This window comes from Callorhinus ursinus, unplaced genomic scaffold (genome assembly GCF_003265705.2).
Source record: "Callorhinus ursinus isolate GAN/ISIS: 27379988/994484 unplaced genomic scaffold, GSC_fseal_2.0 scaffold4, whole genome shotgun sequence".
In the NCBI taxonomy this organism is placed as follows: domain Eukaryota; kingdom Metazoa; phylum Chordata; class Mammalia; order Carnivora; family Otariidae; genus Callorhinus; species Callorhinus ursinus.
Window position 1 is genome coordinate 94,572,021 of NW_027397066.1, and position 21,857 is coordinate 94,593,877.

At 36.0% G+C, this 21,857-nt stretch overlaps 1 protein-coding gene across 3 annotated transcripts in view; it reads left to right on the forward strand.

The window, feature by feature from the left end:
* Positions 1 to 21,857, forward strand: part of UGT8 (UDP glycosyltransferase 8) — a 129,360-nt gene that overhangs the window by 103,062 nt on the left and 4,441 nt on the right. The gene's annotated exons all lie outside the window — the stretch shown is intronic.

Consider the following 21,857-nt stretch of genomic DNA (forward strand, 5'->3'; position numbering starts at 1 on the left):
GCAATTATAGTCAGCTTGTGTGGATAGGCTCTGATTCTGAGCAGAAGTACCACATTTATTTGTTCTAATGAGATCAATCACAGTATTTAGATGGAAGCCAATAGGAGGGCCCGTGTGTATATTTTCTATGTTCTGTAATCTACCATTATTCATTGTATTTTATCGCCATTATGTTTTTGGGATTATGGAGTAAATATGTACTTATGATGAATGGTTGCAAATTTTGTTGATCCAGATTCGATTTTATATGTTATTTAAGCAAGGTAACTTGCCAAACTATGAAGTCTTTGATTTTTAGTAGGCTGTGAGGGACAAAATTATCTATATTTTAAACAAATGAACTCAGAGCTTGAGTCTGCATGTTTCAATAGCAGAAACTCTGTGCTCTATATAGAGCCTATATTCAGATGCATATCTAGTAACAAAAATTGGGTTAAATTATTTAACATCTTGAAGCTTCAGAACCTTATTTTTAGAATGAAAATATTGATAAACTAATGAAATACACTTGACAAACTCCAAGCTTTTCCAAACCCAACTGTCTTTGATTTTTGTGACTATCCATATGCATTATTGACTCTTTGGAACAAAATTCTACCAAAAAGTAGGGGGAAAAAATCCCAGTTATACTTTTAAAGGCCATGTCCACATATTGCAAGTGGAATTGGAATTTTGTTAATTATCCAGTTAATTTAATTAGGCATTTAAATTCAAACTCAATTTTTCATAGCCTCATTTACCTACATTAATGTGTCTGTATTGATTAAATTAAATGTTTAGTCTGCACTAAGCCACGTTGATTTAACCCTGTGAACCGACAGGAAAGTAATAAGGGAGTGAGTACATAGTAACGTAAACTACCATAGTTTCTCAGGGGAAATACACATTTTCTTTACATTAGATGAGCTCCATTGCATTAATCATAAACAATAAAATATTTGAAATGCATGATCAAAATTTTAAGGACAGTTATTATTTTTATTAATTCATTTAAAAATATATACTGAGTGCCTACTAAGTGTCAAGTACACTGCATTTAGGAAGACAATGGAGAACAGAAGGCTCCAAGCTTCATGGAGCATACAGTCAGTCTAGCTGAGAAAATGGGCATTGACAGAATTCGAACTGAATGCAGTCATATAAGATCCTATGGGAATTTATAATGACAAGAAACCCTAATGTCAAAAAATTTAGAATGCATATTAAAAAGACACATTTTAGCCACTATTTCTAGATGCCTCCCAAAGACTTTTAATCTATTTTCGTCTGTGTTCTTGCAGGAACTAAAAGTGAGAGCTTTACTCCAAGACAGAATTAAAAGGCATCGAGGCTATTATCAGATGTAATGTTGTTGTCACAAGTAGTGATTTACTTTTCGAAAAATAGAGCAAACTCAGTCATTCTGTAATAATGATGTTCTTGTTCATGTTTATCTTGATGTTACGGTGAATGGGAATAAGTGTCCATGGCTGGGCCATTAGGAATTTCATAGGCTCGTGTGAAGGTATTGTTTATGCCAACTGTCGTGAACGTCCAGGTTGAGGAAAGCAAAGCCTCTACTTTTGCTTTTGAGTATCTTCTGTAGTATTTAATTTTTCTCTGATTTGGTGTCATATGTGATTCTTGGACCCTTCTGTTTTCCAGAAGAGTGGGCAAGTTTTCGTCTTCTTGCCCCCAAAATACAGATGTTAAAGCTGCAATTGGCATTTTCAGCCATGGGATTCAGATTGGACAACTCTAATTGTGTATTAATACGCACCCAGCCCTGCCCGGGTTATGCTATTCCCACAACACAATTTTAAAGTAAAGAAATGGAAGTTAAGAAAGGTTGAGAGACATAGAACTAACAAAGTTAGAAAAACAAAGAGAACAAAACAAAATAGTATGAAACTCTACAAATGGAAATGTCCTTGTTTTAAGGAATTCTTTCCTGTCTTTGCTGAAGTATTAATGGTTTTTTAAATCAGTGTAATTATGGTGGTGTATGTATATTATTTTTCTTTTTTTTTTTTAATTTGGTTTGTAGGGTATACATTTTTCCCGCACTACTAAGGATTATATTTATCAGTTGTAGTTTTGTGAGGTAGTCTATCAGAGTATATATGTCATAGCTTATTTAATCATTGTATATTTACATTTACATAAATATATAAATTCATTTTGTTGTGTATTTCCCATTGTTTACTGTTAAGAAATATACTTTTGGGAATATCTCTGTGTTTGCTACTTTTGGAATATTTACATTATTTTATTAGGATAGAGTCCTCGAATTGAAATTCAACTGATCAATGGATAGGAATATTTTACAGCTTTTGATAAGCATTGTTAAACTGCTTTCCAAAAACCTTCAGTGGTTTACAATATCACTAGTACCTTTTTTTGGAATACCATGTATCATTATTAGGAATTAAGGTTATTTTTTCTTCTTTTGCTAGTCTGCTAAGTAAAAAGTGTCTCAGTTTGATTTTAATTTTCGTGTATTTTCTTGTCTGTCTGTAAGTGTTTTAATTTTTTTCTTCAAGATTTCCATAAAGCTTGAGAAGTTTTTGGCAAATATATCTCTTTCTATATTATTTGTCTTTAATGTTTGTGTATAATACTTTAATTTTTTCTTAATCTATCATTTCCTTTATGAGTTCTTCCCTTGTTTTCAGACTAACAGAGTCAATTGTGTCCCCCTCCAGAATGTTGATAAATTTTTTAGCTGTTGTTTCTTTTAATTGTATATTGTTTTATTTTGGATATTTTAATTTTTAGTCAATATAAATTAACTTTTTCTTCTTGCTCAGGTTTCATACTCTGACATGCTTTGCCTGTCACTGACATTGATGAATATTTGGCTATAATTTTTAATATGTTTTTATCTCCTGATAAGCCAATCAGCACTTTAGATCTTCTGACTCATGAGTAGGTATATGTTGGGGCTCCTGGATGGTTCAGTTGGTTAAGTCTCCAGCTCTTGATTTCGGCTCAGGTCATGATCTCGGGGACGTGAGATTGAGCCCTGTATTGGGCTCTGCACTGGGCGTGGAGCCTGCTTAAGATTATCTCTCTCCCTCTGCCCCTCCCCACCCTGCTTGCGCTCTCTCAAGACTAGTTATCTGTCTTTTACACTTTATTCCTTTGCTCATTTCAGTGCAATTTTGTTTAAATGTCTCCTAACTATGTCTGATCTCAGATGTGTCATGTGGGAACCTCTGAAAACCTCGCAGCACTTTTTCCAAGAAGAGCCACATAGCTGCATATTTGTGAGTCACTTAACATTTGATCAATTAACCACAAGTTACTGACTCAGAAACAAAGAAAAGTTTAAACAAAATGATATGAACAGATGGCAAATCGTGGAAAGAAAGCCTTCTTTTTTCTATGTAGCCCACTGACCCTTATTCCTGGAATGAAATAGGGATGCTTTCAAAGATGCACTTACGCCATTGCACGGAATTATTCTGTACCATTTGTGGATGAATACAAGCCAGCCATTCAGTGCAGCAACTCCGCTGCTGTCTTAAACACAAAAGAACAATTCAAGGATAACCGACCTTGATACCCTCGTGTTATGTCCTGAACATAAATTTGGTATTTGCAGGCCTAGTCTGAGGCATACATTTGAAAAATAAAGCAGAATAGCCACGTGAATATAAACTCAGTTATTAATACTACTCATATCATTAAGCATAGTCTATTTGAAAACATTCCCAGGATATGAGTAGTGATTTATTTGTTTGGGGTGTAGGTATGGAAAAGTCCTCCTCCTTCTCACTAAACAATCTCATTTGAGTTCTTCATGTTCAGTAAATTCTAAGCACTGGGGAATACATTTTCCTTCCTATAACTCAATGTGGTTTGCATTAGTCCTTAATAAATATATTATGACATGCTGTATACCTCCGTTTGCAGTTTCAGAAATCATTGTGTAGCTTCCTGCCAACCACCTCCAAAATGAACAAATAGGCTATTGCACTCAAGGTGAGTAACTGTGTATCTTTTAAAATTAAATTATTATCCTTTTAAAAAATTAATCATCCTCACTTGTGCACCAACCTAGACAGAGTACTGACCTCCTCTAAGCTGTTGTGAAGGTTATTCAAAGTGGTGGTGACATTTTCAAGTCGTTTTTCGAATGCATTCATTTTTGAACCAACAGGATTCTGTAGCTGCTGAAAGAGAAGCATCACAAAGGCATTACAAACCAGGCAAAAACAAAGAGATCATTAGTAGGATTGCAGGTAAAATGACTTAGTTTGATTTTTGAGTCTCTCGGTAAAATATTCAGTTCCTTTTTAATAAGGTAAAGGTGCCAGTGATATTTTAGTGTACAATACTGACATCCAATGGATAGACAGATTTGTTTTTTTTTAAAGATAGAAAAGAGTCATTTATGCTGTTTCTAAGGAATTGTCCACATCAAAGAATTCATTTGATTTTAACTTATGTAAATTCTATCTCTATATTGTACCTTTTTTTTATTTTTAAAGATTGTATTTATTTGACAGAGAGAGAGATAGCGAGAGAGGGAACACAAGCAGGGGGAGTGGGAGAGGGAGAAGCAGGCTTTCCTGCGAGCAGGGAGCCTGATGTGGGGCTCGATCTCAGGACCCTGGGATCGTGACCTGAGCCGAAGGCCGACACTTAAAGCCTGAGCCACCCAGGTGCCCCTCCATATCGTACCTTTAAAACAGTGTTACAAATAAAATAAAATAAAATAAAATAAAATAAAATAAAATAAAATAAAATAAAACAGTGTTACAATTATCAACATAGTTGTATAAATATGTTAAAATTTTCCTGGTGCAATCTCTTTTTGTTGTGATTGATTACTGGAAACTTACTGCAGGCAAATACCTGTTTCTTAGTTCATCAGGCTATCATTACTAAGTAAATATATATTATTTGCTTATTCATAATTATATTTCTGATATTAAAAGGAACCTATAAAAAATATGTTGTTCATCTTAAAGAGAATTGGTTATTTCCCCCCCTAATTTGGTAAAGCTGGGCTGAATCAATGTTCGGTTGATTTTCTAATATTCCATAATCAGATATGTTTTAACAAATAAAAAATATGAAAGAGCCATTAGTGCTGGTGTATTAAATCACGGCCTGTGTAAATGAGTATTTCTAGAAAGCCACTGATGTCAATGGAAATCAGAACCTCCCACCTATAGTTTTCCCATCAGCAGATAGCAATGTAGATGCTGCCCAACAGGGACGAGTGGGTTCTTACCCAAATTCATATATAAGCTTGGTAGTTTAGGCTGAGAGTTCAAGAGCCATATTGAAAAAAACAAAACAAAACAAAAACAACTTGAAAAGAGATCCATGATGGACATCTTTATGTGTGTGCATATTCAGGGTACCTCCTCATTCTTTTGATAATGGAACCTCTCTTTACTGTGGTGTTCCATATAGTTTGGTGGGAAGATCCTTCCCTACAGTGACAAAGATGTGCACATGCGCCAGGCTTGGCAGTCTGAGAACCCATCTCCTGTCAGCTGTGGTTAATGCAGGGATGAGCACAAGAACCCGGAGGGAGCTATCTTTTCAGACTGCCAGGATTGCTAAAGCCGTCGGATAGGAGCTTTAAAACCAGTGGCTCTGGGGTGCCTGGGTGGCTCAGTCGTTAAGTGTCTGCCTTCGGCTCAGGTCATGATCCCAGGGTCCTAGGATCGAGCCCCACATCGGGCTTCCTACTCAGCTGGAAGCCTGCCTCTCCTTCTCCCACTCCCCCTGCTTGTGTTCCTGCTCTTGCTATCTCTCTGTGAAATAAATAAAATCTTTAAAAAAAAAAATAAAAAAAAAATAAAACCAGTGGCTCTGGATCGCTGGATCCAGTTGTACCTGACACCGGTTATTGGATTTTTTTTTTAGTTGTATGAGTTAATCCATTCATTTGTATACCTAAATTAGTTTAATATAAGCTTATTTATCTTTGCTTATAACAAAAAGAATGCAGAGAACCACATACTGATAAGAATTTTGAAATAAATTGTCAATTACTTCTTTACAATCACGGATTAACCCTACCAGAACATATTTCATTTTACAAAGAATTCCCTTTGAAGACATGAAATTTGCTATTATCCATGCAGAAAAAAGATGGTATTAATAAAAAGTCAAAAAGCACTAAAGTAGTTGTGAGGACATTTGGGTGGAATCTATTAATAATTTTCTTGCTAAACAACTCAGTCATCTTAAACAAATCACACATCTTATGTTTTTGTTTTACTTATATGCTTTACACAGGAGCTGGCTGCCATAACATACATCTAACTCATACTGAATACCTATCCCCACCAGTATTCAGGTTGTATGTACTGACCTCTGATCATCTCCTGCAGGAAGCCAATTGGGAAAAACACAAGAACAAAAGAAACAAAAAAGAAAACACTAACAAACACAAAATCGAACACAAAATATGTGTATGAGATTCTAATACCCTAGGTAATCTGTTTCAGTATTCTTTTTTTCATAAACATCTCAACCAAGGAATTTATTCCTTTTTTTCTTATGTTTACCTTTTGCCTTTCATACAATGTTTTGGGTGCTGTGAAATTTAGCGATGTGAATTTTCCCCATTTTCCTTGTAATTCTATTGTGGAAAGTTTAATGAAAAATAAAAGAGATCAAGACAGTGGAAAAGTATAAAGGGAGCATGTATTCACTAGAATGTGGAAAGTCAGATTAGTGGAATTTTCCCATTCATTTATTCAACAGCTAAATTCAACACATACTGACTGAATCCTACTTTGCTAAGCACTTTGCAAGAGTATTTTTCTATTTTTTGTTACTGATGCTGGGTTATTTGAGACAGGAACAGATGAAGGAGGTAGTGTGGTTGTAAGCATAATTTTATTTTTTTAAATTTTTAAAAGATTTTATTTATTTATTTGACAGAGAGAGAGAGAGAGAGAGAGAGAGAGCACAAGTAGGCAGAACAACAGGCAGAGGGAGAGGGAGAAGCAGGCTCTCTGCTGATCAGGGAGCCTGACGTGGGGCGTGATCCCAGGACCCTTGGATCATGACCTGAGCCGAAGGCAGCCAATTAACTGATTGAGCCACCCAGGTGCCCTTAAGCATAATTTTAATAAGCACATTTTCCTCCACAATATTGGGTCTCTTTGTATACACATTTGAATTGAGCAAGACATGGGTGGAGCAGAGAAAATGCTAAGAGGAACAAGGTGCTTTCAGGTTATCTTTGAAATTTGCTGTATTTGAAAACCACTGAAAACTTGGCATTTGAGGGAGAGCTTCTCTTTTCCCCACCACAGAGGTCACTAACTTATACTTGTTTTATCTGTTCAACCTCTCAGGAAACTAGACATTTCTGGCTAGTATCTGCCCTTGACAAAGATTAGGCAGTGGAAGAACCTCTAACCAGATTAGTGAGTTAATGAGAAAAAATGAAAATTTTAAGTGTTCACTCAGTCTGATTAAATGTAAAAGTGTATATGTTTACTTTATAACTTAGTTACAAATAATTCTATGGGAGATCCCAACTTGGTGGATGTATCTGGGAAGGAGGAGAGAGAGAAAAGGAGACATGCCATCCATATTTGAACTTGATAAGTAAAACATTGACCTCAGATATAAATTCGCACAAGACAGATTTAATTTTCTCGGTATAACATACCAGTACCAATCGCCAGATTCTTACATACATTCCTATATAGTAATTGAGCTGAAATAGTAAGGTAGGGCTAGGAGAGTATTAGAGCATGGGAAAGATGGTTCTTTTATGACTATGAAGGTTTTTCATGTTGTTTTGCTTTTGTCATTAGTTGATGTAACTCTGAACATAGTCCATCTCATTTTTTAAAAGGCAGCGCTTTATTTCACCTGAATGATGAATCCATTAAGATTCGAATCAGAAATGTGTGCTGTTTTCTTGCTTAAATATAAATACAGATATCTCAGGCCCATATTCTATTAGAACTGTAAGCTGTATTTACGCACTACTATTCTAAGGACTAACCACTATCACACTTGGTACTTCTTTGTCACCAAACATTTCCATAGACTTCTCAGACTGTGGCTTTCACTGATGTTTTCTTACTCTTAAATTTGTGGACAGAGATTATTAAGGATTACATTGCACTGACTAACATCAAATGGTTAACAATGTATAAAGATTTATATTGTAATACTGCCAAGAGAATAAAAGTCAGTAGGAATGGGTTATTGATGCATCAGATAATGCCTTCCAGAGGAAGGAAATAGAGACATGTCTCGTCACTCTTTCTTCCCCCATTTTAACATACTCCATAAATAGTTTATATCTGTAGATGAATATTCCCCTCCTACGGACAATTGTACGGCAAGCTTCCTTATGAATGATAAGCATATTTTATCTTATATATGGAAATTAATTAGTATTATTACCAGGATCTGATAGTGGGTTTTTTTTTTTTATGGTAACTGAAAGTATGCATTTTTTATTTTTTTTATTTCTTTTCAAATTTTTATTTAAATTCTAGCTAGTTAACGTATTGTATAATACTGGTTTCAGGAGTAGAATTTAGTGATTCATCACATGATAGTGGGTTTAATAGAAACTAGCTCCAACAACAATTTCCTGGCAGAAAAAAAGAGCAGCAAATAAATATTCTAAAATGAAGTAAAATAGCAAAACATTTGGCTTAATATATATATATTATATATATTGCAAAGTAAAACAGTAAAACATATGGCTTAATATATATATATTATATATATATTGTATATATTATATATATATATATAAAAGCTCATCTTGTGCACTGTGTGGTTTACTGGACATTTTTATATGGTTTAAGGGGCAATGGGTGGTATACCCAGTAAACATGTTCTGAGCTAAAATTAGTCAGTCATGCTCTATGAATTGTGAAAGCTTGCTTGTCTGGTTGTTGCTATATAAGAGCACACCCAGAATTGCTGTCTGATGATAATCTTAGTTTTACCCATGGGTATTCCCTGGCTCACCTTGGAGAAGAGGAGAAGAGTCCTTCTAGTCAGCACATGCCCTTTTCAGGATTCTTAATTTTTACAAGAGGAGGTCCGCTCCCTCCCCGCGCAATTGCTTACTGAAGCATACAGCACTGCACTTAACTCCCACAGTAAAGCAACTGTACTCAAGGTCCTTTCCAAGAGGATAATTGACCTGTCTTTCAATAGGATTCAAAAGCTTGACTGAGATAAATAATAGTCATAAAGGACTGCATAGAGATTATATTATCCATCCATTCATCTAGATATGTATTTCCAAACACATTTTTTGAGTAGCAGGCTACTTTGATCAAATGGGATTTTACACGCAGCCTGATAAATGAAATGGATTAAAAGAAGAGTCTATCCCATGGGAGTCTCCTTTGACCAAGGTGAAACCCTGATATCTTTCAAGGAACTCATAGCTCTGCAAAGAAAAATTTGAAAACCATTGCTCTAATCTGGGCTTGCAAGCCCAAATGTCTTGAGAGGCTCTCTCAGGTAAATGTTAATGACTCCATGTCTCAGATACTTAGAAAGTAGTGAGGGAGAGAGATAGATATATTCATATATATATGAGGGAGATATATATATATGAAACAAAGTAGTGAGGGATATATATATATATATATATCTGAATATATATATGAAACAAAGTAGCGAGGGAGATATATATATATATATATATCTGAATATATATATGAAACAAAGTAGTGAGGGAGATATATATATATACGAAGCAAAAATCATATTTGAATGAATGCTTTTGGGGAAATATATATGTTCTTGGTGTGTGTGTGTGTCTACACGTTGGAGGATAACTGACAAAACTATAATCTAGGACAATTATTTAATCTCTCTGAGGAACTGCTCACAATTTAAAAACAGGAATATTATTATTTAACAAATAAGTTTGTTGGGTATTTAAATGAGACCATGCATAATGAAATACTTATCAGAGTGCCTGGCACATAATAAGCACTCAATAACTGTTACATAGTAATACTTAGTTTATAGCTAGAAGAATATATGCCAAGAGGGGAACTAATGAAAATCATCAATTATGTTTTGGGAATTGATAGCTTTATTTTTCACTTTATAACTCCATTCTTTATTTGCTGAGCTATTGTGAAATAAATTACATACATCATTACATTTCATTTCTAAGTACTTTCAATGTACATCTTTGGAAAAGTCACACTCACATACCTAGGATAACATTACCACATCTGAAAATAAAGATTTCCTAATGTCATCCAATACTCAGCCCGCTGTAAAATTTTGCTATTTGTCCCCCAAAAGTCTTTTATGGTATGTTTGCTCAATAAACAATTTTAAATGGGAAAGAATTTACCAGGTTGCTTACTACATAATCTAAACATCGTTTGGTAATTTCTAAGCAATTAATTTTATACCAGTTGGCTAGTAGAACAGGACAAATGTTAGGCAAATGGGAAGGGCAAGGAAAAGACCTGGCTTGAACAGTCTGTTACATCTGAGCGAACAGCCAGGACATGCTGTGCAGGGCAATTGGTATTTTTGCAGTTGGACTCCAATGTCACAGGATAGAGTCATGCTATTCATGTTGGTCATTTCAGCAAGTAATACGGTGATGAACAATAATACAGACCTGAAAATTGGCAGTATAGAACAGGGAATTCACTGCTGTTTCCATAGAAAGAAACTGATCTGATAGATTATGCATATAATTGTGCAGCTGGACGATTTTGCCTTTTATTTCATGAAGTTCCAGTGTAGTGGATATATTCAGTTTGTGAATGCATCCAAACAAACAGGATACTTCCTGTGAGAGCAAAAACAGAGAAGCACAGAAAGCAAAGAACTTACTTTTTAAAAAGTTAATGTACTGATAATTTCTGTGGAATTGATTGAATCACAATTAAACTGAAAAAAATTAAGTATCAGAAAGATATATTGATGCAAAGGAAAGAAGTTTTGGTAAAGTCAACATGGTTCAAAATTTAGATGCTCTATTAGAAAGTTGGTATAGCAAAAGGTTATATTTTGCTTTTCAAATGTGAGTGCTAGTTACCTTGATTTTTTAGATGTTGGCATATATTTCCACAACTTATGGTTTTGTACTTTGTGAAAGACTCACAGCAATCACAGAAAAATTAAACAAGAATGAAATTGAGCATTTGTTTTTACTTATTCTAGTCTGAGGTTTTCCAAATATATATTCTAGTCCATTAATTGTGGTGAATTCTAAATTTCTGATCTTTGAAGTTAAGGCTAAACCTGTTAGTTACCTCTTTCCCTCTCCTATCTCCCAATTACATACACACACACACACACACACACACACACACACACAGTCACACTCACACAGTCCTCACGTAATTTTTTTTTTTTTAAAGATTTTATTTATTGGGATGTCTGGGTGGCTCAGTCGGTTAAGCAGCTGCCTTAGGCTCTGGTCATGATCCCGGGGTCCTGGGATCGAGCCCCGCATTGGGCTCCCTGCTCAGGGAGAAGTCTGTTTCTCCCTCTGCCTGCTGCTTCCCCTGCTTGTGCTTTCTCTCTGTCTCTCTGTCTCTCTCTCTCTCTGATAAATAAATTAAAAATAAAGTCTTTCTATTGCAGGACCCCAAGATCATGAACTGAGTAGAAGGCGGACGCTTAACCAACTGAAAGAATGTGCATGGACACATTAGTATCCCCTAAAGTCCATAGTCAGTATTAGGGTTGATTTTTGGTTTTGTACATACTATGGGTTTGAAAAAAATATATAATGACATGTATTCATCGTTGTAGTATTGTAGAGTAGTTTCACTGCTCCCAAAACCCTCTGTGTTCTACCTATTCATCTCTCCTTCCCCCAACTCCTGGCAACCATTGGTCTTTTTACAGTCTCCATACTTTTGCCTTTTTCAGAATGTCATAGAGTTGAAATCATATAGTATGCATCATTTTCAAATTGATTTACTTTACTTAGTAATATTCATTTAAGATTTCTCCATTTTTTTTAATGGTTTGATATTTCTTTTGGGCACAATAATATTTCATTGCATGAATATACTAGTTTGTTCATCCATTTATGTACTAAAGGACATTTTGGTTGCTTCCAAGTTGAATTGAACAAATTCTGAATGAATAAACCTGCTATAAACATCCACGCACAAGTTTTGTGTGGACATAAACTTCCAACTCCTTTGAAATATACCAAGGAGTGCAAATGCTGGATCATATGGTAAGAGTATGTAAGAAACCACTGAACTGCCTTCCAAAATAGCTATACAATTTTGCATACCTGCCAGCAATGTGTGAGAGTTCTTGCTGCTCCACATCCTTGCCAGCATTTAATGTTGTCAGTGTTCTAGATTTTGTCTATTTTAATACGTGTGTAATGGACATCTCATTGTTGTTTTAATTTGCATTTCTCCGATGACATATGATATGAAATACATTGTGCTTATTTGTGTATTTGTTTATATGCTTTTTGCCATCTGTAGGTCTTCTTTGGCAAGGTGTCTATTAAGGTCTGTGGCTCATTTTTAATCTAATCGTTTGCTTTCTTACTGTTAGGTTTTAAGAGTTCTTTGTATATTTTGCATAATAGTCCCTTATCCGATGTGTCTTTTGCAGATATTTTCTCCAGTCTGTGGCTTGTCTTATTGTCTTTCACAGAGCAGAAGTTTTTAATTTTAATGAAGTCCAGCTTATCAAGTTTTTTTTTATAGATCATAAAAGATAAAGCATGCAAGGTGTGGAGAAAAGGAATAGGAGACAATGAGTATAGACAACTCTTTTGGAAAGTTTAGCTAAAAGAAGGAAATGGGGTAGCTGTGGGAAGGGGTAGAAGAACCAAGAGGATATATTTACTATTTTAGACAGGAGAAATAATAGCCTGTTCATCTATAGAGTGATATAGTCCAGTCGAGAGAGAAAGTTGAAGCATGAGAGACACATGAAAGTTTCTGGATTAACATCCTTGAGTAGGTGAAGGCAGACAAAACCCAGTATGCAACTAAAAGATTTGGCTTTAGCTAGAAGCACAGGTGAATCATCCTTAGTAATAGAAAAAAAAAAAAATAAAGGGCACAGATGTGGAGAGTTGGGCATTTACAGTAGTGCAAGCAAGGAGATGATGTAATCTTTAGATTGTTTCATTTGATGAAGCAAGGTCATTGACCTATAGTATAGGGGGCCGGGATGGATGTGAAGGTTTTGAGGAAAGAGAAATAGGTCTAGACATGATATCCAGGACAGTGGATTAGTAAATGGACTAGAGAAATATAAGATTTTAGCTGAACCATATTAGAGACACCCTTGGAAGACACAGTGAATTTAAAGTGATTGTGGTCTCCATGTGCTGAAGCCGCCATTCGGTCACGTGAGCGCAGACGGAGAGCGGGCTGAGACCTGGTGTTTGGGTTTTGCTAAGTATCACAGAGCAAGAGAGGGGGTGATTATAATAATTGGCCATGGAATTTAAGTTGGTGAATTGATTGAATCAAGTGAAGTGAGAGGAAAGTGGGAGTCCGTGAAAATGTAGTAAAGATGAAATAATTGGTTTTTTTCCTGGGGTTAAAGGATTGTTTGAGTAGGGGTACATATTAGTTTCCTATTTTGCTGTAGCAAATCACCACAAAGTTAAAGTTTAAAACAGTACAAATTTATTATTTTACATTGTTAGATGTGAGAAGTTTGAAATATGTCTCATTGGGCTAAAATCGGGATGATGGCAAGGTTGAGCTTCTTTTGGGAGGCTGCAGAGAATAATTTTTTTTTTTCCTTTATCCAGCTTCTAGAGACTGCCCCCATTCCTTGGCTCATGGCCCCCTTTTATCTTTAAAGCTAGCAGTGTCTATTTGTGCCTTTCTCAAGATGTCATCTCTTTGGTTCTGACTTTTCCACCTCCCTCTTCACCATTTAAGTACCCTTGTGATTACATTGGGCCCACCTAGATAATCTAGAATAATTTACATATTTTAAGGTTAGCTCTTTAGTAATCTTCATTCCATTGGCAACTTTTAAAAAAATATTTTATTTATTTATTTGACAGAGAGAGAGAGACAGGAGAGAGGGAACACAAGCAGGGGGAGTGGGAGAGGGAGAAGCAGGCTTCCCGCTGAGCAGGGAGCCCGATGCGGGCTCCATCCCAGGACCCTGGGATCATGACTTGAGCTTAAGGCAGACGCTTAACCGACTAAGCCACCCAGGCACCCCTCGATCTGCAACTTTAATTCCTCCTTGCCATGTAACATAGCAGGAATTACGACACTGATTTCTTTGGGGGCCTTTACTCTGCCTATCACAGAGCAGGAATAATGGAGGGAGATGAGAGGAAACATATATAAAGAAAGAGGTCATTGGAGAGTGGGCAGCTTGAAATATGTTATTTGGTTATGAGAAGTTCTAGAGGGTGACGAGGGAAAGAGCCGACTTCAGTTGAGAAGAGTAGTCTAAAGATCTGAGAGACTAGAATATTGAAATGATCATTTCTCAAGGGTTATTCAAATGCCTACATTATGACATAACCAACTTGAGAGAGAATTTTAGGGATCCATGAGATAAAATAGTTAATCAGTGAGGAGGAGTAACCCACTGTGGTAGATTTTATTATTGTTTAGCAAATATTAGGCTTAGCTATGTAACTTGCTTTGGCCAAACGAATGTAAAGATAAATGAAAGTGTGCCAGTTCTGAGCAAAGACTTTAAGAGGCATTTCAAGTTTGAGGAAAATCAAACTCGATGTTAGGGCTTTCAAAGGAATCAAGATTCACAGAGAAGACCTATACTTTTATTAGAGCAAGACGGTGAAGAGAAAATTTAAAGAAGTTGAAGATGTAGGGGAATTTGCTGATTGTGCACAGCATAGTTCCACGGCACAATGGTAAGTTTTCTGCTTTGATTTCTTTCTTATTTTCAGGTGTTTATTTCCCACTATCAAGTGTGCATCTCAATATGATAAACCCAGGCATCTCAAGCTCAAAACAGCTGAGACCCAATTCATTATTTCCCCCGTAAACATACTTTTTTACGAGTACTTGGAGAACATCTTTCTTTTCTCCCAAACTGGAGATCTGAAGCATCCTTGATTCTCCCCTTACCCTTACTTCTCACATTCAATGGGTGCCCAGGTTCTGTCTATTATATTTTCAAGGTATTTCCCAAATGGGTTCCCATTTTTCCATCCTCATAACTGCTGACCTAATTCATACCATTTTTTATTACTTGCATGAGATATTAGAATTTTTGAAAATGCCTTTACGTCTTTTGTCTCATCTCCAATTAGCCAGCTTATCTAGTGAAAGATACGAATTCTGGAGTTAAATATTTCTCAGGTTGCATACCGGTTTTGAGACTTACTGTGGGACAAGAGGAAAGATAATTAAAGCTTTATGGTTTTAAACTTCCCTCATCTGTCAAAATGGGACACAGTAAAATTACCGACTTTATAAAGTTGTTCCTAGAGTTAAATGAAACAGCACCTAAGTAATTTATGGTGCTAAATGAAGTCCAATTAATGTAAATTTCCTTCTTCTTCCTATATTTCTAGAATAATATTTCTATAATGTAAATGTGATTGTGTTATTCTACTATGAAAAAAAAATCTCAAATAGATTCTTTCTGGGTACAAAATGGAAAAGAAATCTCTACCATGACATAAAAAGAGTTCAATTATCCGGCCCTCATATATTTTTCTTTGTTACCCTTGGCCACAGCTTGTGGCCCTAAATTATAAAGAGTCTGTTCACGCTAAACTCACATAGCTCAATTTCTAGGTAGTGCAGCATCCTGGAAATGGGCTAAAGCAGGAACTGCTAGTTGCTCACCAAAAATCCATTTTCTTTGTTATAGCAGAAACTTACAGCTGTAATCACTCTCTGTGTTATCTCGCTCCTTATATTCTTTATGTTTCAATGTTATGCATTAAGATGGGGCCATGGCTCTGAGCGCTGGGTAGCAGAATTTACATAGAAATGATATATACCATTTCCATGCCTGGCCCTTAGAGTCTTACATAATCCTCCATGCTCACTTTCTCTTCCTTCACCTGCAGGCCAGATGTGGACAGTACAGTGGGGGATTTTAAGTCTCTAAGGTATGGCAGAGACTTGAGATGACAGAAGTTTGGATCTGTGAATGGTTACATGAGGCAGTGTTTCCCTGCAACCTGTATTGGATGTGATGCAAACTAAAAAGAAGATTTTTTGGGGGGTGATAATCCATTGACATTTTATTGTTGATTCAGACCAAGGCAAATTTTGAGTGGGGAGGGGATGTTGCTCTAATGAAACCTAAAGTATGCATCAGTGGTTCTGTGGCTGGGAAATGAGCTACAAAGGAGCAGATGTAACAGGATGACAGTTGAGGTTCATCCTTTATTATGGCAAAATATTTGGTAAAAATGTAACATGATTACTAGAAAGGCAGACCTCAAGCATGCTAATACTATCTCTATGAAGAGATGTTGCTAAACAAAACATATATGAGTATTGGTTGCTTTTGGATGAGTCTGGTTGGACATTGCAAGAAAGAGAAGAGCTCAGAAAAGAGTTGGCCTATTTGTTGGCAAAAAAGCAGTAGGAGTAATTTGGAGGCCTTTCTAAGGTGGAAAAGTCAATTGGTTCTGAACTCCAAATGGTTAAGAGACATAAGAGATGAGATTGAAAAAAAGGCTTTGAGCACTGACAACCCAGTGAGACTTTTCAGTTGAAGCGAGTTACTCAATCCCATAGACAAATAAAATTAAAGTTATCTTCCATCAAAAACTAATGATGTACTATATGTTGGCTAATTGAACATAATAAAAAAATAAAAATTAAATGAAATGAAATGTTTGCAGTTATAAAATAAATAGGTCATGGAGATGAAAACTACAGCATAGGGAATATATTCAATAATATTGTAATAACATTGTACGGTGACAGATGGTGACTACACTTATGGTGGTGAGTACTGAGTAATGCATTGTTGAATCACTATGTTGTACATACATCTGAAATTAATATAACATTGTATATCAACTATACTTCAATAATTAAAAAAATTTTTAAGGATTAAAAAAATAAATAAATAAAAGTATCTTCCCATTCAGGTCTATTGCTCCACCTGGTGTCAGGGTATTGCATTAAGCTGAGAGATAGGGTTTAAGGGCAAGCAAGCACAGAACTAAAACAAGGTCTAGGAAAGTACTCTGAGTGTGGTTACTGGTGTATAAAAGTAACTAGATGCAAATAAATCAGAAGCCTCCCACTAAGTTTTTGAAGGACTGGTGTTGTCAATGAAACAACATCAATGACAAAAGCCTTTGAATGTTCAAACTATTAAATAAATTTCAGGCCACCAAGTTTACTACAAGACGGTGAAGAGAAAATTTAAAGAAGCTGAAGATGTAGGGGAATTTGCTGATTGTGCACAGCATAGTTCCATGGCACAATGGTAAGTTTTCTGCTTTGATTTCTTTCTTATTTTCAGGTGTAAGCTGTGAAAGCTGGGCAACCCCAAATGATGGCATTTTTTTCTAGTGGAAAATGATGGAAAATAGAGAACCTTCTAATAGGGTGAGTCAGGGCACATGGACAACAATGGAAAATGAAGAGTTCCTGAGTTCCTTCCACTGTATATATATATATATGGTATCGAAACAAATGTATCTTCTTAGTACATATAGCATCACCAGGAAGAGCATTTGCACTTAGGGACTGCACATCTCATGGAGATTCTAGACTCTGAGCTCGAGATGGTGACTGGATGAGATTTTGGCTGTCTTCTTTTGGGAAGGTGACAGTGGCATTCTATGTGTGGAAATCACAAGGTATCTTCAGAACACAAGTGGGTCAAGGACTCACTAGTTGTTCACAAATATTTATTTTATTTGGCAAACAGCTAGACATTACTTCCCAGGCATTTCATAGGTGGGACTAGATGATTAATTTCTGGTCACAAGATCGTGGGTGGAAGGGGTATCCACCACTTGCAGACCCGGCCCCTCACATGATTTTCTCTCCCTTTGCCTTCTGGTTGCTGCTAAGGGTCAGGCAGAAGCCTTAAGGGCCAGGGATATGGTCTGACTACTATGTGGAAGAAAGCAGTCCTTGAATGAAAGCATGCAGCACAGCGTCCTTGACAACCCTCATTGTATGGTGATGTCAGCAAGAAGCAAACATTTACATTACATTTTTGTTTTAATTTTATTATGTTATGTTAATCACCATACATTACATCATTAGTTTTTGATGTAGTGTTCCATGATTCATTGTTTGCGTATAACACCCAGTGCTCCATGCAGAATGTGCCCTCTTTAATACCCATCACCAGGCTAACCCATCCCCCCACCCCCCTCCCCTCTAGAACCCTCAGTTTGTTTCTCAGAGTCCATAGTCTCTCATGGTTTGTCTCCCCCTCCAATTCCCCCCCTTCATTTTTCCCTTCCTACTATATCCTCTGTTTTTTTTTTTTTAACGTATAATGTATTATTTGTTTCAGAGGTACAAGTATGTGATTTGTCAGTCTTACACAATTCGCAGCGTTCACCATAGCGCATACCCTCCTCAATGTCTATCACCCAGCCACCCCATCCCTCCCACCCCCCACCACTCCAGCAACTCTCAGTTTGTTTCCTGAGATGGAACTGGAGGGTATTATGCTGAACGAAATAAGTCAATTACATTACATTTTACAGTGACAAGCCACTGAGGTTTTTGTTTTCCTCCAGAAAAATTAGCCTTCCCTGCCAAGCAGACTTCTTTCCCTCTCCCTCTGCCCCTCCAGCTCATGCTCTCTTTCTCTCTCAAATAAATAAATAAATCTTAAAAAAAAAAATGACTTGAATTCCAGAACGCAAAACTAGAGTATGGTTCCCAGCTTCCCTTAGAGTTAATTGGGGCCATATGGCTAACCAAGTCGTAGCAAATTGAATATGAATAGATATGTAGTGTGCCATTTCTGGGCTGGCAGATAGAACCCTCCAAGATCTCTCATCCTATCTTTGCGGGGAGGCAGAAAGCAATCATGCCTTAGGAAAGAGCAGAGACCATCGGAAAGGAGCCTGGGTTTCTGAATCACTGCATGGAGAAAAGCCACATGTCAAGCAGGAACATCCGTTTTATGTGAATGAGGGGTAACTTTTGTGTCTATTTATATACATTTGAGTCTTTCTGCAATAGCATTTAGAATTTACCCTAAGTAATAAATGGGCCATCTTTCTTTACATCTTCTGTGCTTGCACATTATTTAGTCAGTTTGGGATGCCTTTCCCTAGCTTCATCTGAAAACTTCTATTCAACCTTCAAAACATGTTACAAATCTCAACTCTTCTCTAAAATTTTCTCAATTCTCTGGGCAGTTATTTTTTCTCTTCAACAAGATAATCAAGAATTTTCTATATCTCTATGATTGTGTTTATGATTGTCGATTTGCACATCAATCTTCCCTTCCTGACCATTAAACCATAAAGGGAAGGAGTTTATATTTCTCTGTTTCTACCATGCCTCACACAGAGTAGAGGAGACATGGTTTCCAAGTGAATGAAATCATTTGTATTTGAGATATATTTTCATCTTAGTGGTCAAAGTTACTGACATGCTTTATGAATACTGAATATATATTGAATTAGTATCAAACTAAAAAATATAGTTTAAAAGTAAACCTCACTAAAACAGATTAGTCTTTGGAACAAATAGAGCAAATTATCTATGTTAGTTTCAGTATATTAAAATGCTAATAATATTGTGACCCTCATGGAAGAGAATAGAGAATGCTAGAAGAGATTTTTCTTCCCACTCACCTCAGGTTAAGAAGGGATTTAATTATTCCTACACTAATTTATTAATTATTCACAAAGCTGGCCATCTGAGTGCTCTGTCTCCACTCAATCAGAGTAAAATTTCAGACATTCCTCAGGCGTATGCTGTGCCTGGGTTCTTCAAATGCTGTCAGTCTAGACTTTTGACTTTTGCAGAGGTTTCTCATCACTTTCTTCAAGGTCTTTCATGACTGAATAGAAATCTTTTTTTTTTCCCCCATCAACTAAATTCCAAATGTGAGAGAAAGCCATTTTGGAGAAAGGTAATTATATTTGATTTCAGATCCAATATTAACAATGGAAAACAATGTGTATGCAAAGCTCAATTTCCATTTGATTGGTTCACGTCTGACTTACTTTTGTGATTTCTAAAAGTTTCCTATTTTAAAATTTACTTTAATAGTTAAGAAAATTGACTATCAAGGATATGAATCAGATGTACTTGCAGTGACAGAATTCTTAAAAAGTTTTATTTTTTTATCATAGCACATTGTATAAATGTGGTGATAGGGCCATAGATTTAAAAGAAATAGCTCATTTGCTCCAGATAGAAAATAACCTCAGAGAAACTGTTGTCATCAGATCGATTCTGTTTATACATAAGAATTTATTTCTGGATATGATAAGGATTGATCACCAAAAAGCAACCAAGGTGCACCAAAATGCTGCGAGCTTAACAAACAGCGCCCTTCTTGTACCATTCTCATCTTTGTCTGTATATACTTCCATAGTACATAAAATAAAGCTCTTATTAAATATTCTCTTCTAGATTACCTGTAAGAACAGCCCCAGATTTTTTTATGTATTTGTGAAAATGAACAAGCTAACAGATATCTGACACTATTTACACGAAGTGGCCTCTATCCTTTGTATCTACGATTAATTTCTTACAAGATACAACCATTGAGTTTCACATGGTATTTTGAAAAGTCACCATTTTAAGCAAAAATAAGCTTAAGGAGAGATTAGCTGAGTCATACACTTATTAGAACAAAACACTAAAGCATACATTAGAATTACAATTTCCCAGCATATACTATTGCTTATTGTTAGTGATTGAATATGTACAGAACTTAATCACTGGAGTGAAAAAGAGTATAATACTTGATATTAAAGCCGTCAAATGTTAATGAATGAGAAGCCTTTACTTTGTTTCTCCCCTTTCTCCTTTGAAAAGATTACCAAGCAATTATAAAGAACTGACCACCCGTGGTTGTTTTAGGTTTATTCCTACACAAAATCTTATTGCTGTGGGCAAGCTATACCATGATGCATAAATGTAGGGGACAAAAGATAGTAGTGGAAGAGCCATAAGGTTATTATTTTTATTTTTTTGCAATTTTAAAGTGGCTTTAAAAACTAATAGAACAGAAATCATAGTAGTACTTGCATTGAACATAAAAACACACTTTCTGGCTTAAAGGAATCAATGCACTAACTATCTAGATTTGAATAATATCCTCTATACCTTATCCAGACAAAATAGAAAAGAGTTAGTGTGTTTTCCTACTTGTAAGAGGAATGGTAAAGAATCATTATGAATTTTCTGATACAAGATAGGAATCTGGACAGGTAAAAGTTGGTATGATATTCCTTAGTCTAGAATTCACATTTTTTTTAAACTTAATAACTTGCTGTACTCAAGTTTTCAAAATATTTTAACTCATGATCTTTTCTATCACAATAATTCTGGCCTTCCCCTTCTTCTATCTATCCCTTGTCATTATGAAATGAACAGTAGGAACTATAAACTTAACAATTCTTAAACTCAATTCTTTATTTCCTTATTTCAACTCTTTGTTTCCGCCTGTCCCCCCCAGCTAAGACCTTGACCTGCAACTTACCTACATTAGCTTAATGTATAGCATCCCCTTTTGCTCAAGGACCCAAGCCAGAGTCAGTCCTCCTCCTCTTCTTATTTATCCTTCCTTACCGCAGCCGGTCACTCAGGAAGCCTTCTCTATCTCCTAAATATCTCTCACACAAACTCCCTCCAACTCATTCTCAACTGTCAAACATCATGTCAGGATCTTGTTATCTCTTTTCTAGAACTAGCCTCCAAACTGGGCTTCCTATGCCTAGTCTCTCTCCTTTCTAATTTTACCTCTTTCTTTCCCTC